Consider the following 10,365-nt stretch of genomic DNA (forward strand, 5'->3'; position numbering starts at 1 on the left):
TGTACAAACTCTGCTGCTACAGCAGTCTTGCCTGCCACCGTCACCAGTGACAACAACAACAACAACGACAAAGACAACAACAACAACAGCAACAACAACGACAACGACACAAATGTCCTTGCTAACACGACCACTGTCCTCACCACTGCTACTACCAGTGACAATAACAACAGCAACAACAACAGGACACCGACCTTCAACACCAACACCACCACTACTTCGACAAACTCTGCCGCCACTACCACCACCTTTGAACCTGGCAGTACCAACACCACTGTCAATACCACCATCAACAACTACAAGACGAACAAGATAAACAACACCACAAACGCCACAAACAACATATCTGGCAGCATCACAAAAACAAATTTTGCCGATGCAACGAAAGAAAAAAGAACAATATTAACATTCACCCAAAAACAAATCAATGACACAAAATCCCTTCTCACGAAAGAAGGTGACACTGTACAAATACACATACCAAAAGCAATTATTGAAAATACAAACAAGAAGCACATATCATACAGACTTATCAACAAGAAAACGAAGCGACCGGAGAATTTCTCCACCCAAAAAATTGAGATTTGTCTCAAACCGATATGGCCCTTTCAAAGTCATGTTACTTGGGGACGAAAATTTGCCACGGTCCTAGTACGCTTTAAGAGCGAACAGTTAGCGAAGGAATTTTCAACACTCTCTCTCCACACAGATGACTTGGTGATGATACCGAGTTATCTTGGACAGAGAGTGACGAAGGTGACAGTAAAGAATGTCCCTTCACAAGTGGAAACACAGTGGATAGTAGGTTCTATATGCCTCGAAATGGAGGAGGCAAATATATTAGAAATTGCTACTGCAGAGGAGAAAAACTGGGAAGGGGGAAAAAAAGTCGAAGTCCTCCTCCACATCACTGAAGAGGAGTGCCAAAAGATCCCCACACACATCCAACTGGCAAAGGACCACAAGTTATATGTAGTGGTGGAAGGAAGGCGGCCACGTTGTTATGTATGCGGCAGCGAGGCACACCTCAAGGACAGTTGCCCAACCGCCGCCAACCAAAAAAAGCAACAAGGGCAACCACCAAAACCCGGAAAAAAAACCCTACTACCAACACCACCATCAACAATCAAAACAAGAGAAACACAAGCAACACTGGCAACTGAGAAGACAACAGCATCTGCAAAAACAACAAGTGAGGAAGCAGGGGAAAAGAAAGAAAATTCCAAGACTGTTTCCCCCTCCCCCACATCACACACACCTCACACAAATAACAAGCCATCAGCACCAACAAAAACAGCAACACAACCACTCACACAAGCACACACAGACGCTCACAATTTGCCCCTACCCCCTTCCGATTCCTCAGAACCTTCGTCGGAAGATGAAAGTAATGAGGAATGGCAAATAGCCCAGAAAGGAAGGAGGAAGAGGAGCAAGAAAAGAAAAGCAAACACAAACAAAGCAGGGAGATACACAACTCCCGAAAACACTCCAGACACCAACACAAGCACACACAACTACAACACAAGCAACAAAACCCCAAAAGCAAGTACACACACAATGCTCACTGCCATCAACACAAAAAACTCAGAGTTGATGGAATACATCAACACAAAAACAAACATAACAAACGAAGACATAAAAACCAGCAACCACCCATACACAACACCGCCAGAACACATCAAAATACTACACATAACACCAACCCTGCACCACACACTAAAATCTATTTTTCCAAAGGCAGTTGGCAAATGCCAAAAATACCTGGCGAAAAAACTATATAGTGATCTCCTCGAAGAAAACCCGAAGGAGGAGACACAAAAACTCTCAAACGGTAAGTGACTCTCTTTATAAAACTTTAACACTCAAATCAAAATGATGCTCAAGATTGGTTGTGTAAATGCGCGTGGCTTGGGGTCCCCTTGGAAACAAGGGTACCTCCTAAATGACATAAAGTCACATAAACTAGAAATCATAGCCATAAGCGAGACCAGACTCCATGATCCGCGGGCCCTATCGTCCATGTTTGGCAGACAGTTTAACATTTATTTTTCTCCCTGTCTGCCGAGAATGGGCGGTAGTGGCACGGCGGTACTCTTTCGCAAGAGTCTGGATCTCGAAGTAAAGACAGTATTCATAGACCCGGAGGGTAGATTGGTTGTTCTGGATGTCGATGGCAGCGATGGGTGTGCTTTTCGACTCATATCAGTATACGCACCACCTTTAACAGGTAGGCCGGATTTCTTCCGACGTCTAGAAGTATTCCTAGGAACGTCTCGTCCTTTACTTTTAGTGGGGGATTGGAATGCTACCTTGGACACGCATCTAGACTATGTGGGCAGAGATAGGAATAGACGGGGATGCAAATGCCTCAAAGACCTGCTCAGACGCTTTCAACTGTCTGACAGGTACCGACTCGATTACCCGAATGCGCCAATGTGGACATGGACAAACCGCATCGGGTCGTCGAGATCGTATCTAGATAGAATACTGTGTAGGAGAGTAGATAGAGATAGTATAGGGTGTCCACAATTTCACATAGTCAGCTACACGGATCACAAACTTGTGACGTGTACGCTAGACTTAGATAAGACACATAGGCAGGGCTCCGGTTACTGGAAACTAAACGCGTCTTTCCCGTCGAGACCAGTTTTCAGAGACCGGATTAGCACGTTAGTAAAGAGGGCTTTGACAGGAGCCATCATCAATAACAAATGGTGGTTTGCCCTCAAGAGAGCAATAAAAGCAGAAGCGGTTAGGTATAGCAAAGCACTAGCCATAGACAGAAACAGAGTAGAGGGTGAACTAGTTAAGAAGCTAGAAGAGGCAATTAGAAGTGGCATCGCATCCGACGTTTTGGCGGCGAGGTTGGCCCTTGACCAACACTTCAACGCCAAACACGAAGGGTGCGTTGTCAGGGCTAGGATGCGTGCTCTAAGAAACGAAGGTGTTGGAGCCGCACGAGAGGCCCGGGTGGCGGAGGCGCAACAGGGCAACAAAGCCACCATTCGGTCTCTGGTGGACGAACAGGGGCGCGAACTGCTCGAGCCAAGCAAAATGTGTGAGGCCTTTCAGCGGCACTTTGCTCGACTGTTTGGGACGAATGGCGAGCGAGAACGCAGGGTGGACTTCAGTGCCTACCTGCACAGCCTGCCACGACTCTCGGCAAGAGAGGCGGAGTGCTGCGAAGGTGCCATCACGGCGGCGGAAGTGAGGGACGCGATGGCGGGATGCTCGAGGGACAAATCTCCGGGTTTGGATGGTCTGCCCTACGAGCTTTACAACTGTAAGCCAGACTTGTTTGGAGACGTCTTGGTGGCGGTGTACTGCAACTGGCAGCAAAACGGGAGCATTCCCGGTTTTGTGAGTCGAGGAGCCGTAACGCTGCTGAAGAAAGATCCAAACAAGGGGGACGTCATAGATAACTTTAGGCCCATCACTCTGCTCAATGCAGACTTGAAAATTTTGGCCAAGGTGTTAGCCAAGCGGTTGGCGCTTGTCATCGAGAAACTGATCGGCAAGGCGCAAACGTGCGCGGTGCCGGGCAGGAGCATCCATGACAACCTCCATCTGATGCGCTACATCATAGAGAGGGTAGTTAAGGAACCTGGCATGGGTGGGGCCCTGATCAATTTAGATCAATCGAAAGCTTTCGATAGGGTAGACCATCAATACTTGGAGGCTGTCCTCATAGCAGCCGGCTTCGGTCCCATTTTCCGCGGCTGGATGGCTGCCTTGTACAGAGGCATCCGTTCGGTAGTTCGCGTCAATGGGCATCTATCAAGACCCTTCGACATTGCACGTTCGGTCCGTCAGGGATGCCCCCTCTCGTCGCTTCTGTACGTGTTGACTCTCGAGCCACTACTGCGGAGGCTGGCGACGCTGAGGGGCATCCCGCGAGAGTTGGGATGCGGGACGAGCGTGTCGGCATACGCGGACGACGTCACCGTCATAGTGTCTAGCCAAAAGCACATCGAGCTTGTCGGCGAGACACTGAGAGACTACGAAGCGGTAACCGGAGCGAAAATCAACCGGGATAAGTCAGTGGGCTTGCGGCTCGGCACCTGGAGAAGCAACCCCATGCCGTCAAGTAGCGCCTCCGTCGTGGGACGTTGGACTGACGGTCCGGTTGAGATGCTCGGGGTCTGGTTTGGTCCAGACCTACAAACGGAGAAGAACTGGGACGAGATAACGAGAAGGGTGGCCACTCTAGCCCGGCAATGGGCCGAGAGGAAGCTTTCCCTGAAAGGTCGGGCGGAGGTGGCGAACACGTACATCGCGTCCGTCATCTACTACCGCCTGACCGTCGTTCCTTGTCCCGACCCTACCATCACCAAACTGGAGCGCATCCTCTTCCGCTTCTTGTGGAAAGGAAGCGTTCCGATGGTTAGGCGATCCGTTTGCTGCCAACACCCGTTAAAAGGAGGACTGGGCATGCCGTGGTTGATGATGCGCAGACACGCGCTGAGACTGCGACATCTCCGGCTCTACGTAGACAGCGGTGAACAGGTGTGGTCACCGTTTGTGCGGCGCGCTTTCCCGCAGCTCGTCTCCATGACCGAACTGCAGTCATGGATCAAGAAGAGGCCGAGGAAGGGCGAATGGCACCGCGAGTGTCGCGCTGCTCTTCGGCAACTCCAACAACCCGGGTCAACCTTGAGCGACTGCATCACAACTAACGCATTCTATAGTGGATTAGTGGAGGGAAGGTACGACGACGATCTCGGGGCGAACCTGGGCGTCGACGAGGAATACCTGACCCGCCTGTTTAAGACGACCTTCGGGCCGGGACCTATGGACAACTTCCAGAGATCCCTGGCCTGGCAGTGCTATCGAGAAGCACTACCCGTTCGGGATAAGCTCTACAGGCATGGCTCGAGAAACACGGGGCCGACCTGTCCGAGATGCCGGCAGAGCGACGAAACCGTTCTGCACGCACTCGTACAGTGTCCCACCATTTCCGAGCTGTGGGCTTACGTCGAACAACTGCTATCCCGTGTGGGACGAGTCGGTCTATCAGCCGAGTCTATCGTGAATATTGTCGCGCCTCCTTCCTTTAAACGGGAAGGAAGAGCTATTTTCATCGTACTTGTGGCTATGGCGAAAGAATGTGTATGGTGGACGCGTCTGAAAGGTCTAGAGACAAAGACTTTCCTCTCTGGGCAATCTCTCATCAACTTCTTCAAGTATCACCTGAAGAGGAAGTTGAGAGTAGAAAGGGAAGTCTTGTCTAGTGAATGCTTCAAAAAAAGATGGGTGAATGTAGCAAGGATGGCACGTGTGAACGACGGAGCCATCTTGAGCATAACCCTATGAACAAGAAAAAAAAATAAAACAAAAAGGCAAAAGAGAGTCACTTACTGTTATAGTTTCTTCAATGAGAATATTGACCAAGGTTACCGTGGTCTTTTCCGTGGGCTTTTCCTTCCACGGCTAAACCTAAACTGTCCTCCCCTCTTTTTACACGAGAACATTACTGTGTGATACACGATCCCTATTGATCGGCCTTTCCTTTTCTTTTTTTTTCGATCCCTTTTGATCGAACTGCCCCTTTTTCCCTTCCTACGATCCCTTTTGATCGACACCACCAATTTTTTTTTTTTTTTTTTTTTTTTTTTTTTCCTTCCTTCCCCCTCCCAAAAAGAAAAGCTCTACATTGTATTTGTCCCATCTTCGTTGAGCCGTGTGTGGCTAATAAAAGAAATGTATCTATCTATCTATCTATCTATCTATCTATCTATCTATCTATCTATATCTATCTATCTATCTATCTATCTATCTATCTATCTATCTATCTATCTATCTATCTATCTATCTATCTATCTATCTATATATATATATATATAAGTATATATATATATATATATATATATATATATATATATATATATACTTACATATGCGTTCATACCCAGAGAAATGGGTGTACACCAGGTAACCTCTTGTTGTTGTTGTTGTTGTTGTTGTTGTTGTTGTTATTATTATTATTATTATTATTATTATTATTATTATTATTATTATCATTATTATTATCATCATCATTATTATTATTATTATTATTATTATTATTGTAGTTACTTTATCCGACAAATAGAACATTCAAAGGATGCTTTAATTGCATTTATTGCCAAGAGATAGGAACCAGTCACGCTCGGCTGCTCTCATCGCAGTCAGTTTTTGGTGTCGCCATGAGGCAGCTGAACATGTTTTACGTATAAAGATGGAATATAGAACTACAAACATATGTACACGGTGGTGCACCAGCATGACCGCAGCCACTTGGCTGAAACACATAAATAAATAAATAAATAAATAAATGCAAACATGCATACTCTTGCATAATACAGTCACGCACATACATACAAAAATTACATGCGCACACTCACGTACACGCACATACGCATACACGCACACACAGACACACACAGACACACAGACACACACACACACACACACACACACATACACATACACACACATATATATAGAAGCGCTCTTAAATCTGTCTTTTCATCTCATAACGTATCAAATTCTACTCCTTATGAGTAATCAGTAATGTGAATGCATTCTGACCTAATTAAGTTTTTTTTTCTTTAATTAAGTGTATAAAAATAATGCTCGCTTTATATCTAAAAATATATTTTTAAGTTAAAGTGATACCAGAATTATAGTCCTATCGTACGCGCACACACACACACACACACATGCGCGCGTAAACATATGTACACTACCGTGAAAAAAGTTTTCGGCCACTTGAAACTATTGTAAATTTCTACCAATTGCTAGCTTATAAATGGATGTTTCGTATTGCGTTTTTCACAGAAGAAACATTGGCCCTGTTGGAGTCATTTACATACCAAATGATCACATTTTGTAGTTGGGGTTGAATGAGAGGGAAAGATGTGAGACGACCACTAAAAATGACTGTGTAAAACTTTTCGGCCACCTCACATAAACCAGTCAAGATACAGCATTTTAAAACAGAAAAATGTCTATAATAAAATTTTATTACATAATGTATTTTTAAGAAGTTACTGTACACTGTTAATATTTCGTGTGGCTTCTCTTAGCATGGATAATTGCTTCAATGTACCAGAGAAGAGATGTATACAAATCCTCTTCACCATCTTCAAAAGTACGAGATGCCATTCTCTGTGGCTGAGCTCCCACAACTCTTGAAGATTGCGTTGATTCTTCTGACGAACTCTTCTCTTTAGTTCTGTCCATATTTCCTCGATGATGTTTAAGTCAGGACTCTGGACTGGCTAGTCTTTCAATACGGTAAAAACTTCATCTGCCAGATTTTGTTATGTTGCATGCGATCTGTGGCATTGAGCTCCGTCATGCTGAAAAATCTCACCTTCATCCAAGTCTGGTATCAAAATGTCCTTCAACAACTGGATGGATTTGGTTACCGTCAATTTTAACCAACTTTCTTGAACCATCACTTTTTATGTATCCCCAGAACATCAAACTCTTACCCTCAAACTTCACTGTTTTTGTCGTTTAACATGGGTCCTTTAACTTTCCTGAAGGCCTTCTGACAAATTCCCGCTTATTAGAATGTGAAACGACCCACATTACATGATGAAAACAGTGAAGCTTGGGTGTGAGAGTCTGATGCTTTGGTCAGTCATGACCGAAGGGGGTCTCAGCATATATATATATATATATATATATATATATATATATATATATATATATATATATATATATATATATATATATATATATATATATTCGCAGCCTTGGTTTCTGCCAGGGTCTCTTTCCACTAACAAGTTCCCCATATAGCATATGTTTAGGGATCCTGCTATCCTTCATTCTAATAATCGTCTCAATACTCAAGATATCAACTTTCTTCAAGACCTGGGTGTCTGAAGCTTTTAAAGTCCAGCCAACATTCAGATATGGAGGAAGCAGGTTAAGGAGGGAGTCGACACCTAAGAAAAAGCACGCATTCTTCATGAAGAATTTAAGTGTGCTGCTCGGAAGCGCACTGCTGGTGTAGTGAATGGGGAAAGTTTGGTTTACAATGCTTGCAGTCGTGTATGTTTGTCAAGAGCAGGGCTCATTAGCCACCAACAGAGCCGCAAATGCAAAATATAAGTTAGTTCTAAAGGTCAGCAACGGTCACGAATGGACGGCCATCATCATCATCATCATCATCATCATCATCATCATCATCATCATCATCATCATCATCACCATCATCATCACACACACACACGCACACACATTTTTATATCAGCATGGAATAGGAAATGAGTACCTTGAGGTATTTCTTCTATCCGGTTACCTTCAAGTTGACATTGTCTTTGTTTCCTTTCACGATCGATAAAATGTATTGGAATCGAAATATACTACGTAGACGGTGGTTTTCAATGGCCACCAATACATTCTATTCTTATTTCTTTAAAGAATCACCATTACGCTCTCTTTCAATATATTGAAGTCGCATCTCACATAGACTCTGACTTTTGAACGTCTTTGACTCGTTCGGTATTCATGTGTTATATTTAAAAATCTCTTTTGGAAACAGCTCACGGAGTTATTGTTATTTGTTTACACAACAGTATTTTGTGGAATCTAACACCAATAAATACATCCATTGTTTCAGCAATAAATGGCTTTGTTAGAGTTTGGTAAGAATTTGCAATAATTTATAAATTTGCTATATTTTGATAAAACAAATTTACATTCCTGCCAGAATTGTTTCTTAATTGTTAGCATGAGATGCGTAACGTGTCCGTGTATTATGATTTAAAGTCGAAACAATAGGCAAAACTTTTTGGAATATATGAAGTAATTACAGCTATTGCCAGAAATGTAAACAGAGAAAATGTCAAGTTAACACAAAAGAGCGAACAAGTTCTCAAGATCTCATTTTACACAGGCAAAATTCATATTTTGGAATAGAGGGTTGCATATTTCCTCAGTAGCCCAGTAATTGTAGTCATAGAAACAATACACGCACACATGCACATATGCGCGCGCGCACACACATACTGAATCCAAAGTTAATACCTGCAGGCGACATTATGTATTCAAGAACCACATTTTCCTTCCAGAGAAAACATTCCTCAAGATCAATAAAAATATCAATTTTCGCATTTATTTTAGACTGTGTGAGCGGCATGTAGTGAAATTCTTTATGAACAAAGAATTTCTAGCAGGTTTCGTTTCCAAGTTGGAGCCAGTTATTAGTTAACGTTCAAGAAAAATGCTCAAACGTTTCGTTCTTAAGTGCGCCGCTACCCCACCTTCCCATAAATTTGAGCTTTTGTGCTGGAGAAAGAAATCAATATGCTTCTTTTCAGAAAATAATAGCTTCACAATGTTCACGTGAAAGATTGATTGGTTAAAAAAATGGAATCGGTATAATTTCTTCTTTAGATTAGACATTTTTCTTATTGCAATAATATGCATACATTTACACATCCACATACACACATACACACACGCATATTCATATATACATACAGACACACTCAAATGTGTGTATATATATATATATATATATATATATATATATATATATATATGCATATATATACATACATGCATATACACACTCATACACATATATGTACATATCTATGTACATATATATATCCATACATATACTCATACATATATAGGTAAATATGCATATATAGGTAAATATACATATATTTACATAAATACATATACACCCATACATATATGCACACATACACACACATATACGCAGGCGCGCGCACACACACACATCTATATATTCTGTAATTGACTGTCGGCTCTAATATGATACAAAAACATATATTGAGAATGAAAGAAGATTAGAGACTACAAAAGGTAATATGACCACCTATTGAAAAAGTCACTTCCTCTCTTCACAAACAATGCGATTTAGAATTAGCTCCCGTTCTAAGCAAATTCTTCCATCTTTCCCATATTATAAGGAGCTATTTCAATCAACGAAAGCGAACGACACTCGTCTCTTCACCTCTACAGTTCTACCGCACTCAGAGAAAACAGTTTTGTCCAACCAGTTTTCAAACTATTCCGTTTAAGATCTGTTGTGACCTCGAGTTCTTATACTTCCACATATGTCACATAAATGTTGGCCTTCAGAACATTATCGTATCGATCTGGGAATGTTTGCAGAAATCAAGAGAAGTGCATCTACTTTACTGACTAAATCATGCAAAAAAGCCGTCTTGCAGAAAATTACTTTTTAAAACACGAATACGCAATAAACGACAAGCAGATCGTTCAGGTTTGAGTCATTGTACTTCCAGAACCACATTTTAAGTGGTTAAAAAATTTCTGAATTATTTCATTCTCTTTATATTTCTTCGGTGAATGTTAATCTTCTCTCTC

The sequence above is a fragment of the Octopus bimaculoides genome, chromosome 6 (genome assembly GCF_046866305.1).
Source record: "Octopus bimaculoides isolate indiv1 chromosome 6, ASM4686630v1, whole genome shotgun sequence".
Classification (NCBI taxonomy): Eukaryota; Metazoa; Mollusca; class Cephalopoda; order Octopoda; family Octopodidae; genus Octopus; species Octopus bimaculoides.